The 21,396-nt window shown below is 37.4% G+C and overlaps 1 long non-coding RNA gene across 1 annotated transcript in view; it reads right to left on the bottom strand.

The window, feature by feature from the left end:
- The window catches only part of LOC144331555 (uncharacterized), a 30,172-nt gene extending 16,798 nt beyond the window's left edge, over positions 1-13,374 (bottom strand). Inside the window, exon 1 of the long non-coding RNA XR_013398841.1 lies at positions 13,301-13,374. This is a non-coding gene — a long non-coding RNA (uncharacterized LOC144331555). The remainder of the gene's footprint in view (positions 1-13,300) is intronic.
- Positions 13,375-21,396: the final 8,022 nt, after the last annotated feature.

Raw genomic sequence — 21,396 nt, 5'->3', positions numbered from 1 at the left:
AAATCAGGGGCTCCTCACCTAGAGCCATGCACTTGCATTAAGAAAAATATTACATCTTTATTTTCAATAACTAACTAAAACTTAACGTTTCCTTCTGTAATGCCTGTAGGCAACAAACCACAGTAGCAGCAGAATCTGTGATCACAGAATAAAAATTATAGCTATTTTCACATCACATCACAACTATAGGAAATACGTCTAAACATTATTTACGCTTATTATCACGTTGAAATTAGAGGTTATTAGTTCCACCACTACATGGTGTCACTTAAAACATTAATAAAGATGCACATATATCAAATTTTATTTCCTCTAGTATTTTGATAGGTTTATTTCAATAGGACCTGTTCCCTTTGCCTAGTTTATTTTATGCATTTAGAACACTACACTGGGAAGGATTCATCATCATGACCAAATGTCACATGGGTCTATGATTCCAAAAGAGGAAGAACCCTTCAGAGCAGTAGGTAGATGCTCGGGGGACCGGGTAGCCCACGGGATTGCAAGTGGAGGTGGGAAGAGAGAGGTTGCTTGTTTATGAGAAACAAATAAATGGTGTTCCAGGCAGAGGGAACAGAGTGTGCAACACCAGAGCAGCAAGCATTGGGAGAGACAAATGTCCTGAGTCTCTGGATCCTGCCAGAGAGGAAGAGCATGGAGGGAAGCAATGTGATTAATAGACACAAGACAAGCGAGGAACAGGTCCTGTAAGCTCTGAAGACGCATGCAGAGGAATGTAAATTTCATCTTAAGACACTGGGTAGTGAAAAAAAGTTTTGAAGCAAAATTTTCAAAATTATTTATTCCTCAATTTTTTAAAATGTTCTTTCCAAATAACTTTTTTTTTTCCCTCAATCTTGTTTCTTCCATATTTGAAATGATCCTGTGGTGTAGAGTCACACATTTTCGTATACTACATACAGATGAACAGAGATAACAGAGCATTTTAAGTGATTGTTTTTACAATTGATTTGATCTTTCTTATGTACAAATGTCAACTTAAACGAGATATAAATGTCATATCTCCTTTTTCTCGAATTTTACAGCTGCTCCTATTTGCCCATTCTGTGTTCTATCTCCCCCTCTTCTCCCCACACAGGGAGAGCTCTTGTGTTCCATCTTGACTTGAGGACATGTGTGTGGTGGCAGGGGAGGGTGCTGTGATGACGTCTGGCTATCCAGGAGCTACTATGGCAATAAGGTCTTGAATCTGCCTTTTCATTGCTTGCCTGGCTAGCATTACTGTGATAGTTACTGCTCCTGACTGTGATCCATGCTTTCTAATCCTAGTCAAAGAATGATGTTCCCTCCTGCTGACTTAGATCTTTCTTGGCTTTTGCTGGCAACCTTCCTACAGATGCCTGACCATGACTCTTGCCCGACCTTAGCCAGGCAGTCAACCCTGAAACTCTCGACGACAGAGGTTTCTATTTCTACCCCATGACGTTCCTCCTCTCTAGCTGTCATCGGCAATGGCTTCCACTCCATAATGACACAAGCAGGAAACTGCAGCTGCTACTGCATCATGCCTGTTCTCACACACACACACACACACACACACACACACACACACACACACAGGGCAAGTCACATTGCTAACAATATGCATCTCCCTCTTACCGGGACATCCTGAGAGGCAGTGTCTTCCCAAAATCCCAAATGGGAAAAACAGTAACGGCACTTGTTTTCTTTCCTTTAACTGATTGAGAAAGGCACCCTACAAGATTTCAGACAGGAATGTAAAGGCACTGCATGAATCTGACCTGCTGCTCTCCCTTCTCATTGATTCCCTTCTCTTTCCTACAATCCACACAGGCAGAAGTTCTGGGATATTCCCATCCTATTCCCTTCTGGCTGGCATTTCCCCTGTCATACCCTCCTTCCTACTGGCATACTAAAGTTCAAGGCTTAACCTAATAGTGAAACAACCTATGATTTAGGTAAACCAGACATGACCTCAGTAAAGAATTATCAGACACCTTGGGAATAAGGACATTGGAGGATGATAGCCTGTTAGTTAATATTATAAAAATAATACTCTCACATCATCATTTTTCCTTGAAAATCATTTCTTTCAATGTGCTAGGTAGAATGATCTTAGACTCCCAATGAGCCTAGTCTCCCAACGAGTGAGAGCAGAGAGGCTCAAACATCTTTGTGTCTTGTCCTGGATGGAGATTCCTGCTCACGCCACTGGCTCAATGGTCCAATCTTTGAGGAGACAGAATTTAAGCAGGCAGATCTGTACACTTTTACATGACACCCATCACCTCTCCTCTCATGTGTCTCTTTTTCCCCCCTCTTCTTTTCCTCTATTTCCCTTTTCTGTTTCCCTAAACACCCCAGTTAACCCTTTCCCTGCCCCCTAGTCCTTGTCCACACGAGAAATCTGGTTCTAGAGAACAGTACTCAAACAGCCTCCGACTAAAATGCATTACGTGTGGTAATGCAAAAAATTATTAGAACAGTTATTCTATTTAAAATACGACTCCTATTCACTGCTTTGGTTTCCCTGTCTTTGTGCTTCAGGCTAAATATTACTCAGATTTCTGCGAGGCCAGGTGCTTTCTCACCAATTATCTGAAAGGCCCAGAGAATGGTACTTACATCAAAGCCAGTCCTAATGACAAAGGACACCTGGCCACGGCAAACACAAGCATCTCTCAGCTCCTCGCTCCATTTGGCAAAAAGCTATTTCCATCTCAGTCACAACATAACAAAGGACTAATTGATGGGAGCATTTTTTCCATCTTTCAAAAAATAAATTGAGCCAACCCCACGAGCTCATCTAGAGGAATTAATTAGGGAATAGGAAATCTCCAAAGCCATCCTTAAATTGACATTGAACAAAGCCCAGGGAACAGATGGCTTTTCATCTGAATTCTTTAAAACCTTTAGCACTCTGCTAATTCCCCTATAGGAATGAAAAAAAATTGCTAAATGAATTTGAGCAAACCATTTCACCAGGTGTTCAGTTCCCCTAAGATTCCTTTTGCACTAAGAAAAAAAGAAAATACAACAGGTATCCTCTCTACTGATATTACCATAATTTCATTTGTACATGTGAGTTCTTCCCCCAGGGCTCATTCTAAACTTCCCCTGCATTTCTGACTACCAAGCTGGGGGAATGATTCTCTTAATTGGTGCAGCTGATCATGCACAACTGTTCAGAGCAGAAGGACAGTGTCAACACACACAAAGTCGAGAATGAGGCCATTGTTCAAGCAAAATAGAAAAATAGAAAACAATTTTTTGTCATTTTGTTTCAGATATCTGGAGATTTCTGGGACAAGGGCTGGAGAGAGTAAATTGTATTATCCCAATAGTTGAGTAGATTTTTTTCCCATATAAATTTGACATGTAGAAACACTGAATAAGACAGACATTGCCTCTCATTTGCATAGTCAATAAGAAGCTGTCCTACTGAAGCCTCCAGAAGGATGAACTGCTGGAATTAATACTTTATCTATTCAAAGGATGTCTACATACAATCCTCCATGATTAATTTGGTAGAAAAGTTAGAAACATCTTTTTTCTTTTTAAAATTTGACAGAAAAAACTGTATATACCTACTATGTACAACAGGATGTTTTAAAATATATGTACATTGTAGGATAGCTAAATTAAGCTAATTAATATGGCACATTACCTTACATAGTTGTCATTTTTGTAGTAAGCATATTTAAAATCTACTCTCTTAGCATTTTTCAAGAATATAATACATTGTGATGAGCTATAACCTCTGTGTTATAGAATGGAGCTCTTAAAGATATTCTTCTTATGTAACTGAAGTTTTGTAACTTTTTACCAACAGGTCCCCATTACCCTCCTCTAACACCCCAGCCCCTTGAAACCACCATTCCACTCTCTGCTTCTATGAGATCAACGTTCTTAGACTCCACATGGGAGCGAGATCATGTGGTATTTGTCACATGCCTGGCCTATTTTACATAATGTCCTCTAGGTTCACCCATGTTGTCACAAATGGCAGGATTTCTTTCTCTTTTATAAGTGAATTGTATTCCATTGCGTATATATCCTACATTTTCTTCATCCAGTCATCTGTTGATAGACACTTGGGCTGATTCCACATTTTGGCTATTGTGAATAGTGCTGCAATAAACATGGGAGTGCAGACGTCTCTTGGGCATACCAATTTTCTTTCCTTTGGATGTGTATCAAGTAGTGAGGTGGCTGGCTCATATGATAATTTTATTTTTAAGCTCTTTGGGAATCTCCATACGGTTTTCTATAATGGCTGTACTAACTTACATTCCCACCAGCAGTGTGCAAGGGTTTCCTTTTCTCACCTCTTGCCAAGACTTATCTTTTGTTGTTTTCTTTTGAAGACACGGTCTTGCTCTGTTGCCCAGGCTACAGTGCAGTGGTTCAATCATGGCTCAAGCAGTACTCCAGCCTCAACCTCCAGAGCAGCCAGGACTGCAGTAAGATGTGATCTCACCATGTTGCTCAGGCTGCTGGTCTCTAACAACTGGGCTCAAGTGATCCTCCCACCTCAGCCTCCCAAAGTGCTAACATTATAGTTGTGAGCCACCATGCCCAGCCTTTGTCTTTGTGATAATAGCCATTCTGACAGGTGTGAGATGATATTTTGTTATTTTAATTGGCATTTCCCTGATAATGAATTATATTGAGCATTGTTCGTATACTTTAAAAAATTTTTTTGTTTATGATAACATTTTGTTTTACATTTTAGAATGAATAATTTTATTTGGGATTCTGATATTTCACTTGAATAGTTGAACATTCCAGCATATGTTCCTTTGTTTTAAACAATTTCTTTTAAACATAGTTTGTACCCATAGCCTGAAACCATGCAATCAGGAAGGGTCTAAGGGGCCAAGGAAACTCTAAGATAACACATGTCTCATGTGTGCAAATTCTGATACACGAATTAAAACATGCACTGAGGGCTGAGCACGATGGCTCACACCTGTAATCCCAGCACCTTGGGAGGCCAAGGTGGGAGGTTCGCTTAAGGCCAGGATTTCAAGACAAGCCTGAGCAACATAGCAAGACCTCATCTTTACAAAAAATAAAAGAAATTAGGCAGGCATGGTGGCATGCGCCTATAGTCCCAGCTCCTCAGGAGGCTGAGGCTGGAAGATCACTTGAACCTGCAAGGTCAAAACTGCAGTGAGCCACGATCGTGTCACTGCTCTCAAGCCTGGGTCACAGAGTGAGACTCTGTTTCAAATAAATAAATAAATAATAAAAATTAAAAAGAAAAAATATGCTCTGAGTAATTCTGTGGTGGGGGTAGTGAAGAAAAAGTAAGCCCCTAAACGCAAGCCTCTAACTCCATCAGACTGTCCACTTTCTTTTCACCTTCCAGCCACCTGCCCATCAGAGCTACTATGACAGCCGTTGTCTCCATACCACACAACCTGGCACACAATCTGCCCAATCAACTTTACTGTAGACAAAGGTCTGACCATAAAGGTGTTCACTTTTATCATGGCAGACCTATGGCAATTTTAGAGCCAGGAGTCTTTTGTTCTAAAAGTAAGGCTATTAAGTGAAACTACTGGGAGCAGACTTTGCACTAAAATTAAATAAATGTATATAGTTACACGTACACACATATATACTCAACCTATTGATTATATTACTACTTCATTCAATAAACAGTCATCACTCTGCCAGGAGTTAGGGAAAAATTAGTGAGTAAAATAGAAATAATCTATGTCCTCTTAAGAGTTCTATGCTGCTTTGGGAGAGAGAGTCAAATATCTCCACATGTATATAATTATGAACTATAACAAATTCTATGTGGATTAAAGGATAAGGCAGTATATAAAACTAGAAACCAGTGTAGGCTGGAATGTCAAGAAAAACTTCCCTGAAAAATAAATGTTCAGACTGATATCAGAAAAAAATGAGTTGCCATTAACTGTTGTGAAAGTGATACAGGGTAGAACTCAAACCAGTGAGGGGAAACAGTGTGGGCAATGGCTCTGAGAAAGGATCAAGCTGAATATCCTAGAGGAATTGGAAGAAATTTACGGGACTGAAAGGAATTCAGCAAAGGTGAAGAAGGACCCTGGAGGGGTTTAAGCCTGAAGGGCTCTGAGAGACAGTAGAAGTCTCTTGTCTTTGTTTGGGTTCCTCAGAAGCAGACCATGAGACAAAGGTTCCACTTGGAGGTGATCCCAGGAAACACCAGAGAGAAGTGATAGAGAAAGGAAGAGCAAGAATGGGTTACCAAGCAAGTCACCACTGCGGGCACCTGAGCTTCCTCCAGCTGCCAGGGAATGGGGATCCGGTGAAGGGCACATACCTCGGAAGTATCTCACCCAAGGGGCAAAGCAGCCGGTGTCTTCACTCATTATTTCTCAGTACTCTTGGATTGAAGGGTATTGTTTAGGGGAGGGTGAAACATTAATTTCCCAGCACCTCACAACAGCATGCCTATAGTTGAGCAGACTACGCTCAGAGCTCACCAGAGAAAACCCTCAGGCACTGGGAAGCTGGGCCATTGAGCATCACACAGGTGAGGTGGAAGGGACCTGAGCAGGTCGCTCATGTTATCAGCTGCATCACGCCAGGTCCACTCTCGTGTTCTCCTTCCTGCTTACAGAGCAGCATGAGTAACATCAGAAAGCAGCAGAATTTATATCTCCATTTTTATCATATTCTTCCCACCCTTGTACATTTATATAAGGGTACTGCACTTTGTGTAAGTACTAAAGTCTCAACTACACCTGTCTGCAGTAGGCAGGGGTTATCACTCCGATTTTACACACTGGAAAATTGGAAATTACTGAGGCAGGACAAACTGCTCAAGGCCATATATCTAAAGGACAAGCACCTATGATTCAAATCCAAGGCATCAGTTTCCACAGTCATTTTTATTCCCACCATACTATGGTGACACAAGTGACATATGACAAGAGAGTCTACAAATTCGATTAAACCTTAACCATACAATTGACTTAAGGATCCCTACAAAAAAAGGGGTCCCCATTACTTAGTATTCCTATTTCTAAAATGTATCAGAATAAATTTTGAATAAAACATAACAATAGAATAAAAATAAAAGGTATACCTTTCCTCTCTATTACATCAATATTTAACAGATTTTAAGTGATAAGCAAGCATATTAATTATGGAAAACAATGGAAGATAAGGAGAGGGGTCTAATACGGTTGAATTCAACACCATCTGAAAGTGGAGGACAAGTACATAAACCAACTCTCTTAGCATGAAGATAAACGTCACTGGGCAGGTCTTATTATATTTCTATTAGACCTAAGCTTCTAGTTCTTCCGCTTCGTAGGTGAGAGTAAATGAAACTGAACTGGGAGAGAAGCATGGCTTTCTGAAATTCTATCTATATATGAAAGGTTCGCCAATTCTCCTCAGATCAATTTCTGAAACACATGTTTGGGAGGCAGAAAATAATTTCTCATGTGCAAGTATTGCAGGTCAAATGTCAGCTTCGGGGACAGAGGTTGTGTTTTATAGATGCATACTTTAATGTGATTCTCATACTCTGGTTTATGATTTGCCTTTTCAAAGTGAATATTTCCACTCTGTTGGCCAGAGCGCTGGTCTTACTGTTGATTATGTGTCAAGTCTTGAACATCATCCCACATTGTCTGAAAAATGAGCCCTTCCATGGCTTTGCACTGTGCAGTGAGATGAGAATGTAAAGAATAACCTGGTCTGAGAATGTCCAGTATTAAAAAAGGAAGAAGAGAAACCTGTAAGTAAGAAAGCAGATTTTTCTGAGTGCCCATTTTCTGAAGGAATTTCTGCTGACTGTGCAGCCCAGCACCACAGTTCCCAATACGCCTAACTCCATTTCCTGCAATGCGCCATTTCTACATAATTGTTGTCTCAGAAGGGTGGGAATGTATTTCTCAATATGACAAAATATTTCTTTCAAAGGAGATACTGCAATAATAAGGATTATTGCAGTTTCTTACAAGAGAAATGTTTGATGTTGGGGTAACATTTTTTACCATGCTTTGTTTGCATATACTCTAAATTGTGTAGCACAATCTATTTTCAGTATTCTCTCCACCTGGCAGTTAAAACTAATGTCAATGTGGTGGGAGGAAACTTGTACCCCTGATAAATTTCAAAAGCCTGTCCCCCTTCCTGAGGAACAGCCTATAACCATGTTAGAAATTCTAATTCCTTTTTAAATAGTTTTACTTTAATTTAAAGAAAGCTCAGGCATATAATAAAATGCCCACTAATTATGGAATCTAAATTTCTCTATCAAAATTAAAATTAAGAATGTTACAATTATATATTGGACCTAAGAGAAATGCAGATAAACAATTTCATACTGGAATTTGCAGGCTACTTAATTTGAGTTTATCAACAGTTTATTTATCTTGTTAAATATAAAATAATTCCTTCTAGTGGTTCATTTTCCTACTGGGCCTTTGACATATTTGAGACTATTAAGTGAAATGATATTTGTTTATTTAGTTAATTTATTTATTTATTTTATTTTGAGATGGAGTCTTGCTCTGTCACCCAGACTGGAGTGCAATGGCACAATCTCAGCTCACTGCAACTTCTGCCTCCTGGGTTCAAGCAATTCTCCTGCCTCAGCCTCCCAAGTAGCTAGGATTACAGGTGCCCACCACAATGCCAGGCTAATTTTTTGTATTTTTAGTAGAGACGGAGTTTCGCTATGTTGGCCAGGCTATTCTTGAACTCCTGACCTCGGGTGATCCACCCGCCTCGGCTTCCCAAAGTGCTGAGATTACAGGCATGAGCCACCGTGCCCAGCCAGGATATTTATTTTAACTTGTCCCAAATCAGCAACACATTCTGACTCCATATTTGTTTTCTTCAAAGTTTGTAGTAGATATAATGTTTGAGGGTAGTTTAATTTGATTCTAACTAAATACACATCAGTTCCATTTAGTTAAGTGAAATTAGAGAAGTGACACTGGGGATAATGCCAAAAATATATTTAACAAATTAATCCCCAGAGATGTTACTTGATCTCAGGTTCTTGTCCTACAAAAGACTAAAATGTTTTGTAAAGATATTATGTACTAAATCCTTGCTATTACCTACAATAGAGGAACTCCTCAGTGGTCCTAGGTGGTCTACTTTTTCCTCTTTATACTCTTGTCCATGCCATGTGTCACGAATGTAGATATTACAGATGGAAATTCATAATGTTAAGAAAACAAAGATGACAGATGCTCTCATTTTGAAAATAAATAATAGTGCCTGCCATTTTTCAAATGTACTTTTACCTGTTTTGTGGGCAGATCGTTTTACAAAAAAAAAAAAAAAAAAACAATTACAGTTCTAGACATCCGTAGATATTTTGTGGTTTTGCCACTGGCCACAAACCACATTTAAAGAAAATTCTTGCGACTTTTACTGTCATTGATTTGGCGAGACTTTCAGCAAACAAATTGTTTCAGGACATTGACGTCAGTAAAGTATGGTGCGCTGGATGATGCGATATTTCTCTTGTAAAGAGTACTCAACATCTTGCTCACTCTTCAGTCAGAGTTGGTAAACATTTTTACTGTTCTTACAGACAAAAGGACATGTGAGCAAACTTAAAAATTGGAATTTTCAACATGATTATGGGCACTAACATTTTTCATTCATTGAAGATTTTAAGAAGAGGATATAAATTATTTTTATATCGAAAGATATAAAACTCAAGCCTATCTAAATGGCTTCAAATTGTTTAAAGTATTTACTGAAAGAAAATTAAGTTTGTAGAATTCAACCATTTTTCATTGAGCCAACTGTTACGTGATACTTAGAAATTTGTTTTCACATCTCTCATTTAATCCTAAAGTCCACCTTTTTGTAGATGTGTTATTACTTCCATTTTACAAATAAGGAAACTAAAGATATATGTTAGAATAGTGGTTTTCCACAGTTACATGCATATTAGAATCACCTGGAGAGCTTCAAAAATATTGACGCCTCCATCCTAGCCCCACAAATTATGGTTTATTTGGTCCAGAGTGTAACCTGGGCTTTGGAATTAAGAGATTCCTAACTGACTCCACTGTAAAGATAAATTCGGAAAACCCTTGGTCACAAGCGAGAATCATGTACTCTTTTATGTGGAAGTTCTTAGAAATTATTCATGTTCTACATTCCATTAAATGTAATCTGGGGTATTTATCAGAACAGTCTAAAAACTGAGGATACAGGACTACTATTCTCAATCTCACACTTTCACAAGATTCTTTTCCTTCTGGCTTAGTGATCACCTACATGCCTACTACATAGCTTTGTAAGCATATATGGTCACAATAACGTCTAAATTTGATGAGTACTTCCTCTGTGCCAGACTTGACTTTACATGTGACTTTTCATGTGTTCATAATGCTGTAAGAGTGTCTATTTACTCCTTTCACATGTGGGGAGCCTGAGGCACAGACTGGTGCTGTAGCTTGCTAAAGGCCCCAGGGCTAGCAGAGTGGCAAAGACAAGATTCAGATCTAATCTGCCAGAATGTCTTGCCCATATTCCTGATCACCACACTGCCTAATACGACTTCCATATCTGTGGATGATAATGATAAAATAGTTTCAAGTAGGAGTGAGCTGCACAGCTAATAGTCAAGTGTTCTTGTAAAATCAATCATTGAGGCTATTTTGACTTAAATTTCTTTTCTAAGGCCTCCAGTTTTCCTTCATTCTAGCTCAGAAACCATAACTGAGTGCCTGATCCTGCTTCTTTCTCCCTTTCTCAAAATACCTTACTATGCTCCCATTGACTGTTCATTCATTTAACAATGAAAGAAAAAAATAGAAGCCAATTCATGGAAGCTACTGTTATTTGGGATTTCTGTCACACACAGCTAATGTCTTAAAATTATTCACAAGAGATGAAATTAAATATAGACAAGGCTCAGTCAATACAAGGCACAAAAATTTCATGTAGAACTTTGAGAAAGACACCCACATGTCCATTAGCAGAGCAGCTGAGTAGAAAGCAAATAGGTCCCCTGTGAATTTCCCCACAGCACACTGAACTTCAAGAGCTTTTCCACTGTGTTTCATGGCCTATTAAATCCTAAAGCAGTGTTTTTAAGAAACTATATAGAAAATAACAGAGACATATTTTCTTCTTAGGAATTATGTTTGTGCATGTGTTAATGACCCATACAGTATCTAACAGAATGGACTTCAAATCACATATTGTACTACTACACATTATACTCTATAATCCTGTGTGTGCAGAAAATTCAATGATATGTGAAAAAATACAGCAGTTTAATATAAAAGTTCAACATTTAGTTCAAGGACCTAAGAATGCCAGATAGTAATAAAAATCAACCTACAATTAGATGAATGGTGACTTATTTTGTGTTACTTTGAATACGAAGATATTAATAAAAGCTTCCATGCAGAATAAAGTGAGAGCTATTGAGATACCATCAGACTTTTCTTCCACAGCACTGTATAAAATGGGGCATTGGAGAAGTATTTTTAGAGTTTCAGGAGAAAAGTTTGTGACCTAAGATTTCTAACCTCCGCCAAATCAACATTCATTAGTGAGAGCAGAACAACCTTCTCAGACACAAAATGACTCAGGAAGTATGCTACCCATTTATCTGTCTTGAAAAGATTACTCAAGGAAGTGCTTCATTCAACCAAGAAATGAATCAAAACCAATAAATTAACTCAATTTGAGGGTATGTGTGGTTCAAAGGAAAAGGCAGTGAGTAATGAACTCAACACAGAGTTGGTGTCTGAGTAATTGTTATAAACATAGTTATGAAACTTGACAGATGTCAAAAACTAAATCATGGATGGAAAAGAACATATTGTTAAAAACAAATTAACAGCAATATCCAGTTTTATTTCAATAAAATAAGAATAGTAACAGGACTGAGGAAGAGGGAAGAAATAGAAGTATTCTAAACTTCTTATTCTGATATAGTAAATGAATTATGTTTTATCAATAATGTTTATTGATTTATTTACCCATTTAGCAAATACTTGTTTAGCATTTTCCTGTGCAAAGATCTGGCTCAAAGTTGGTGTGGCAGAGATTAACAAGCAGGACTGGCTCTCTATTCACAGTGCATACAATTTAATTAACAAATTAGATTGTTTTTAATGTGAAAATAAAGACGGTAAAGATAGTATATATAACTTAAAATCACTATAGGGAGTAAAGGGTTAAGTAAGTTTAAGCAATATCTCAAAAAACAGAAATAAAGATCAGATGGGAAACAAGGAAGCAATAAATGCAAAAATCATGAAACGAAGTTCATGAGAAATTTCAGTAAACTTGTATAGATTTGACATTTGTTAAAAGAAAGTGATTTTTAGATTACATTAAACTATTTCTAGATGTAAACAGGAGACACTAATAAAATGTGATGACAATATTTTCAGCAAAATAGATGAATGGGCAAACTATGACAGGAAACTGTAGACAAAAAAAAACAAAGACAGTGAAGCAGTACAAGAAAAAGTAGAAGTCTAGGCAAAATTACTAAATTTAAAAAAGAGGAACGTTTTACATTGATAAAGGTATAGTTCACAGTGAAGAAGTAATAAACTGTTAGGCATCAGATAACATTCAAAATATATGTAAAACACAAATAATTACACTTAAGTAAATTAAAATTATACCTATATATAATTAAAATGATCTGACATTGCTATATCTTCATCAATGCTAGATACAACAGATAAAAATTATATTTAAAACATCATATAAATTTCATGATTTTAAAAATGAGCTGATTAAGTAGCTACATACACACACATCATACACATATTCATGAAACATATGTAAAAACCAATTCTACTGTAGTTTAAAAAAATCTTATTATATTCTAAAGTGTAGAACTTAGCCACATACTTTGATCATACCAAAATAAAACTAGAACTTAAAAAGAGAAGAATCACGGTTAAGACTCAAACTACTTAGAACGTTAACAAATGAATCTCCTAAGTAAATATTTGGCCAAATAAAAAAATTAAAGCTAAAGCTTTAGAGAATTTAGAAAATAACAATAATGATAATTGTTAAGGAATATATATAAAAATTTATGAAACGTTTTGTAAACCTATACTCAATAGAAAATAATATTTTAACAATATTAATATAAATATTAATATAAATTTGATTCAAAGAGCTGGAAAAATAAAAATTTGATATACTGAAATGTAGTACAATTACAATCTTTAAAAATAATTATGTCTTTTTAAATATTATAACTTTTTATCAAAATATTATAACTTTGTATATCATTACCCAAAGAATTGCCCATTTCAATAGTGGCTTTTATAACATTAAAGAAAAAACATACGTGGTTATTTCTCAGGTCAGTTTCAGGGAAATAGTTTTTCTTTTCCTCAAATTTGTTGGTTTATGATTTTTAAACCAAATTTGTCTTTAAATTTTATGTGCAATTCACAGCTTACTTTAGTTTACACCCCATTAACCTCAGGTTAATCATCTATTTTGCACTGTGTTTAATTTTTAAACCAATCCCAAATGGACTTAGTGGCATGACAGTGCTCGGCTAGTAAATGTTTAACAGCCAGGACACTGTGTGTTGGGGGTGAGGAGGTGTGTGTGGTGGGTAGAGGGCACTGCTGATTTAGAGCATTTGCTACTTTCTGTGGTGTAAAAAGAGTCTCGTTACGTTCAATTTCACGCTACCACCTTGAGGCTACTGAATGTAAAATTGGGACAAGATGCACAGAATTAGCTCTTGCTATCTAGTGCAAACACACCACTGCACATATACTGAATGTACAAGTACCTAATGATGGGTGGATGGATAGATGGGTGGAGGGAGGCAGGGAGGGAGGGACGAAGGGAAGGAGGGAAGTAGGGAGGAGATAAAATTGTTCCTTGATAAGGATACCAAATTAGCCAATATATTCTGTTGATTAGTTTTTTAAAAAAAGTATTAAGCTATGCCTTTCAATGCCATTTCTGAGCTAATATATTTTGTTGAAAACCTTTAAACAACTATTAGGGACCACTAAATTTTAGTATCAGGAATAAACAGAATAGGAATTCTGTTATAATCAGATATGGGTGTGAAATAGATTTGAAAGTTTCTCTTACAAGTACTGGTTAGTACTCTGCTCCTTAGCTCAGCAACCAATTCACTGCACTCTCACAATTCTTAACTAACACTTGTGTACTTGTGTAACCTTAACTACTAGATTGGACGGTTATCGTTGATAAACTGCCCAAAGTTCTAAAACATTATAGTTCTATAATTGAAGGAACACTACAACTTTCAGCAACTCCCTTAAGTAAGACAAGGAAAGTAATGATTCTACTCTTGATATAATTTTTAAAGGACTAACCTATGACAGTCTATTTATGCCTAGTGTTCCATTATTGGAACTCTAAGCATGTGGGAGTTATTTATATCCTACTGCGCAAGGTCATAGTCAAGGTCTGATTGCAAAAATTCAAAAAATTGCAACCTTAGGCATACATGGGTTAAATTCTTAGTTAAGTGGTGCATATTTACGTTTTGTCCCCACTATATTGACTAGAAATCTGAAGGCTTGAGAGAGCTCTTATGTAGTGAATGACTGGGTCCCTTGACTCAGAAGAATGAGATGCTAAGCCCAGTACACAAACTTTATAAATGTTTTGAACTGATCTTGTTGCTAATTAGTCTATGTTCTAGATTTATGAAATTGAGTTTGTATATATACACACATATATATAAAGCAAATATATATAAATCTTACCACAACTCAACCATTACAGGCCACACTATTTATTTCGTTTGTCAAGTCCTAGTCCCAGCTTGAAATTTTAAAACAGTAAAATATAATGAAATTCACAGACAACTAAAATCTTTAAGTTCAACAGAGTAACAAAAGTATTCTTTGACTATAATATTATTCTTGGTGAGAAGCACAACTAATCATTTGATACTATTTCTATTGCTTGTTTTTGCTCCTCTTAGATTGTTTTTCCTCCAGATTTCATCTTACCCCTCTCAAGATGCTACCATCAAATGTGAAAAGAAGACAATTTGTGATCCAAAAAAGCAAACCCCCAAAGTAGTAAAGTTCGTTACATCTTAAATCTTTCCGATTACACCTCCAGCTACTAAGTGGTTAATATTTTGCCTTCTCTACAGGCCACTATCAAATGTTCATGGAGATGACTTGGAGCAGTTGTGCTGGATTTGCAAAGTATATTTGCAAAAATATGGAAGAGATGATAAAAACAGTTGCTTTGTTATCAAAATATACACATACGTATAGTACGATGGGTGCTGCAATAAACATGGGAGTACACATATCTCTTCGAGAGCCTGATTTCATTTCCTTTGGCTATATACCCAGAAGTGGGATTGCTGGGCCATACTGTAGTTCTATTTTTAACTTTCTGAGGCACTCCCCTACTGTTTTCCATAACTACTCCATCTTTTTACATCCCTACCATATGTGACCATATGGATGAACTTGGAGCACATTATGCTAAGCGAAATAAGCCAGTCACAGAAGAACAAATGCTGCATTATTCCACTTAGAGGAGGTATCTAAAACAGTCAAACTCATAGAAACAGAAAGTGAAATGGTGGTTGCCTGGGGCTGGGGGAAGGGGAAATGGGAGGTTGCTGTTCAGTGGATATATAGTTTCAGTCATGCAAGATGAATAGGTTCTAGAGATCTGCTGTACAGCATTGTGTCCATACTTAATACTGTATTGTGCACTTAAGAGTTTGTCAAGAGGGTAAATCTCATGCTAAGTGTTTTACCACAATGAAAAATGCTTAATTAGAAAATGCTAAATAACATACTAGCAAATTTTAAAAATAAAGAGGGAGGATATTGTCTATTTAAAGAGTTTCTAACATTATAGAATAAATAAATGATTATTTTAGTCACTTTACCCATATTCCACTTAAACGTGCCAAAGGAACTTTCTGCTAATGAACATGTTAATAACTAGAATATCAGGTTCAAATCTGCAAAGAAGGGATGCAACATCTATTTAAAGGAAAATTCTTACATATTTCTATGTAGGCACTGAAAATTTCTAAAAGAGCAGCTATCAGAAATCGCAAAATTTATAAAAGAATGATGGAATAATTCAGTGATTTATGGAAGCCATGTTGCAAATAATTAAAGATGAAAGATTTAAGTTTAAAATAGAAAAAAGTAGGAAGTGCCTAAATATCAGTATAAAAATTAATAAAAAGTGGAGTTTTTTTTGTCTCTTCTATCAACTTAATATTCCAAGCATCAACATAGCTGGATGACTTACTCTAACATTAAAAAAAGAGGAAATAGTAAAATAATTAAAAAGAAAAACAGAAAAAAATAGTGAAATGCCATCACTTCCACCACTGCGAGTTTGGTCCAAGTCTTCCTCATTTCCAGTCTGGATTATAGCAATAGCATCTTAACTGGTTTCTCTGCTTCCAAGCTTATACATTACCATTCTGTTCTCCATGTGGTAGTTAGAATAATCCCTACACAACTAAAAATCAGATGAAGTTATTCCTGCGGTTGAAACATCACATTCTGGATTAAACGCTTTCTGTAGTCTAAAATGTCCTAGACATATAGGACATTGCATCTTTTAGACTTCATCTCCAATGACTCTCTCTTTTTCTTTCAGCAACTCAGTTTCATGGGCCTTTTCATTATTCCTTGGATGTGCCAGGGATGCTTTTGCCCCCTTTATCTTTGCAGCCTTTCTTTCCTCTTCTCAAAATATTCTTCTCCCAAATATCTGTGGGGCTAATTCCCTCACTTTAATCCAGCTCTGCTTGGGTGTCACCTTGTCAGAAAATCCTTTCTCAACTCCACTATCTAAAAAAGCCCACTCAGACACTCTCTGTTCCCTCATGCATCTTTTTTTCTTTAAACGACATTTTAGGTGACCTATTATATGCTGACTGGTTCATTACTTGCTTGCTCCCTTCTTCCCAACAAGAATGTAAACTACGTGCTAGATGGGACTTCATGGCTTTGATTCACGCCGATGCCCCCAGAACCTGGTGCCTTTACTAAAGTAGGTCTTCACCTATTTGCCGAATGAATGAAGTAATAAAATCAAGTGATATGTTCACACAATGGAAAAGTATACAGCAGTTCACATCAGTGAACTAAATAAATATTATCAGCCTGGAAAATATGTCAAACCCCAATGCTGAGAAAAAGCAAGTTGAAGAATACTATGTTGAAATTGAAGACATTTAAATCAAAGTGGCCTAGTTCGGAGAATCTGTATTACTTCCTCTACCAAAACATTCTAAGTTTACACACACACACACACACCAATTATTTATATTTTTAAGATGAGAAAGCCGAGTCCCAGGAAGTGTGATCACTTGCCCTAAGTCACAGAGCCATGCACGAGTAGTGACATGGGGCAAGGACTGAAAATGACCAGTTTACTTGCCTCCTTCATTCTTCCAACGACCTTAATAGTGCTAAGAATTTTATTCAAAACACCACTCAGATATGAGCTTCCTGAGAGGTCCTCAATGAAAGCAGGACCACCACTATTCTCACTTTTCTTCTTTCTCACCCTTACTATGGTGAAGTCAGTATGCATATTACTTCAAAAATGTGAATGCAAAAAGGAAATCATTTCTTTCCTTTTCTTGTATCTTATAGTATATCCCATGCTGCCTACATGGTGCAAAATTTACTCAGGCCTTATCAATGCTCACCCTCCCCTCATACCACTTATCTGTGAGGGCTCAGAGATTGTACATAAAGCAAAATATTCATGCAGGCCCTTCAGTCATCCTTTGGTCACCCTGATCATTATGGAATGGCTTAATGTCCAGGCTTGCATCTTTCTTGCAGCCCCTAATTAAGGACGATGTTTGAGCAACATGCAATCTCCATGCTCTGGGGAGCCTTGGAATGTTTTAAATCCACCACCTGGACAGTGATTCTTCTACCACTTTCCATGGGTTCCCATCACTCATAAAATCCCCCAAATTTTGTCAGAGTTGTCTTGGGAATACCTTCTTCTTACCTCACCTGGTGGTCTCGCCTGCCATATAGATCATGCTGTCAGTTGCCTTGAGCTAATAGGAAAAGAAGGTGGGCTGGGATGGGGAGAATCAGTGGGAAGACAGGTGGAAGGCAGATCCCAAGTGCAGTGGTGCATGAGGCCTACACATTAATAAAAGCCAAGCTACAACCATGATATAAGCAAGGAAGGAGCAGTTCATGATGCCATGAGGGACTTTGCAAGGATTTCTTGAGAAATTCCCAGTCAGCAGAGACCTAAGGTATAAGTAAGGGTTAAGAAAGGGCAGGAGGATGAAGAGCATCCTGGGGGGAAAAAATAGCTGCTGCAATGAAACAAAATGGGAAGGAACATAGTGCACATGCCATACAGTTAAGTGCTCAGTAAATGGGCGTTATTGTAATAACAACTTATTATTATCACTATTTAGGGTATATATCCACATAAGATATTTTCCTCTGTTCAGAACAAAGATATTTGGAAAATTAAGCATAAATAGAACTGAAAACATGAGAAACATCCAATACAGAAAGCAAAAAGAGGGAAGACCAAAGCCATGGATGTGAGCCTGACAGATTTCACCCAGCCCTAACTAAGAGAGGGAAAGGACAGCACTCGTGAACAGCCTGATCAGAGGGGAAAGAAAGACTTTTCCTGAGAAGGCTGAGTTTGTAAAGTAACATTAGGGAAAGACAGGGAACAACGTGATAAGCTGCATTCTCACATATTTAAGATACAATTCCTTTCCCCACCCCAACTCTCCAGGTTTCCTGAATTAATTGGAAGGAAACTGTTATTATTTCCTTAATTCCTGAAGTGGGAGTTAAATCTAACAAATGATATTTTCTTTTTCTTTTTCTTTTTTTTTTCTGAGGTGGAGTTTCACTCTTGTCGCCCAGGCTGGAGTACAATGGCACGATCTTGGCTCACTGCAACCTCCGACTCCCAGGTTCAAGCGATTCTCTTGCCTCAGCCTCCCAACTAGCTGGAATTACAGGTGAACACCACCACACCCAGCTAATTTTTTTTATTTTTAGTAAAGACAGGGTTGCACTACGTTGGCCAGGCTGGTCTTGAACTCCTGACCTCGTGATCTGCCCACCTCGGCCTCCCAAAGTGCTGGGATTACAGGTGTGAGCCACCACACCTGGCCAACATTTTCTTATTTCTACTTTTAAACTAGTAGAAGTTTCAACTGATCAGTCTCCATTAAATGATACACTAAGCCAAGATATTTTAATTTTCTCTAATAAATGTTTTCACTTCTTTTCTTTTCTCTTATCTCCCAAGCACACCAATCCCACCACAGGAAAATAGGAAAAAAACTTAAAATTTACCAATGGACAGGGCAACAGTACACTCCAATAGAAAACAGTTAAGGGCTGCAATGTGTAGTAAGATCTGCTTATTGTATCTTTAGTTTCCTTCAAGACGACATACGGTTGCATTCAGGAACCCATTTCTTCTTTCCCTTGAAACTTACAAAAGAGTGGTGCACAACTTCCTCTTTGCTTCTCTATTCTCCCACTATTCCCTATCCACACAAGCTCCTGCCCACCCTCATAGCCTCAGGCTCCCAAAGTGATGAGATCACAGGCTTGGGCCACCATGCCGGCTGAAGATACACTTTTAAGGGTAGATGGAGACCCTGTCATTGGCGATTTGACTCCTGTTTTCTGGTCAGTTCTTTTGAAGCCTGTGTTAAATATAACCGCAGAATGTACCTTTGGAAACTTCTCCAGCAATTGAAGTAGGTGACAATCTAAACATAAAAGTACTTAGAAATTCCAGTTATCATTTTGAAACAGTGTTCCTTTTGTTTCAAGATTCACATTGGATTGGATTAGTTTGGCCCTGAGAGTACATATTGCCTGCCAGTGATCTCCAGACATCCTTAACACTGCCCCAAAATAAAACCAGACCCCCAACCCTAGGAAAAGATCAACATTGATATAGGACACAGCATGGTGTGTGTTTGCTCAGGACATGTGTCTTCTTAATTAAATATTTTTCAGCCCCTGTCTCAGAAAATGGAAAGCACAATTGAAGTAACACAAAGCACACAGTGTTTTAAGTCTGTCTATGAAATGGAAACTAAAGGCCATAATATTATACTGTAGCTATTACTAAGTACTTTCAAGGCTATTCTTTGAGAACACAAACAGTAGACCAGAAAGTCATAAAATGTGTTAATTTTATTAAACAAAAAAAAATGATTGTGTAACACTTCCTAAAAGTGATATTATTATATAACTCTCACCGATAATAGTAGATGGGTGGATCATTTTAATATGTTTTAAATAAAAGGGTGGTCAGCCCTGATTTAACATGGGATGGATTCACTACGAGGCTGAATCACTCCTGTCCTTTATCATGCCACCTAAGTCTGTCCCAGGAATGTTGCCAAAGAAAGTAACACTAGTGACTCCCAGTGTCCTGTAATTTCTCAAAAGTTTTTCACAGAACCATACTTCCAACGGCTGAATTGTTTGGAAAATAATTGGCATGCTACTTCCTGCATTACAGGAGAGTCTATCTGAAATTAAACTTGAAATCAAAACGAAAGCCTTTATGGGATTCCCGTAAAATCTGAAAGTGAGACCAAAGGCAGTGAAATGTATAATTATATCACCCAAAAACTTTTTTTCAATAAATAATTTGGACATGTGAACCTACTAAGTGATAAATGCTAATCACACATTCACTCATTTAAGTTCTCAATTCAATCTGAGACAAGCGAGATTGCATTTTTCAATATTAACAATCTATTTATAGACTTAAAGTTTATAACTGATTTACTTTCTAAATTATATGGAGATGATTTGCAATAATTTTAAAAGTAAGATTTTTCTTCCTAAAATGCCAATAGAATCCCTTGGAGAAATACGGAACTGCTTGAGAAAATTCAGGGTTACATTATTAACGGCAAAGTGGTAGGGAAGTATAATTTGGGGAGAAGCGTGGAAGAAGGAAAAAAGTCTATTGGATAGATTATCAGCAGTGACTACCATGGGAGTGTTATGGAGCTATTCCAGAAAAGTCTTGGCCCAGCTGAAGCCCCATATCCTGTTGATTTCTGATTAGGACATACTCCCTGTTTGCTCACCCAGGGTGAGTCAGAATCAAGTTGTGTCATGTGATGAATGGGATCCATTTTTACAACTTGAATGCCACATATTGCACCAACTACCCTTTTCTTACATGGGATTTAATGTGTAACTTTTGGATCAACCTAGTGATTATACACCTTTGGTTACTTTGTATTACATGATTAATTATGACATAACAGAAGTGGGTTGAAACTGTCCCACTACTAGAGTGCCATATAATGTAACAATTTAAAACATAGTCCCTGGAATACAACTGCCTGAGTTCAAACTCTCACCTATGTTGCTCTGAAAAACTTCCTTAACACCAGAAACT

Source organism: Macaca mulatta, chromosome 10 (genome assembly GCF_049350105.2).
Source record: "Macaca mulatta isolate MMU2019108-1 chromosome 10, T2T-MMU8v2.0, whole genome shotgun sequence".
Classification (NCBI taxonomy): domain Eukaryota; kingdom Metazoa; phylum Chordata; class Mammalia; order Primates; family Cercopithecidae; genus Macaca; species Macaca mulatta.
The sequence above is the reverse complement of the archived record's forward strand: the minus strand, read 5'-3'. Positions and strand labels throughout refer to the sequence as shown.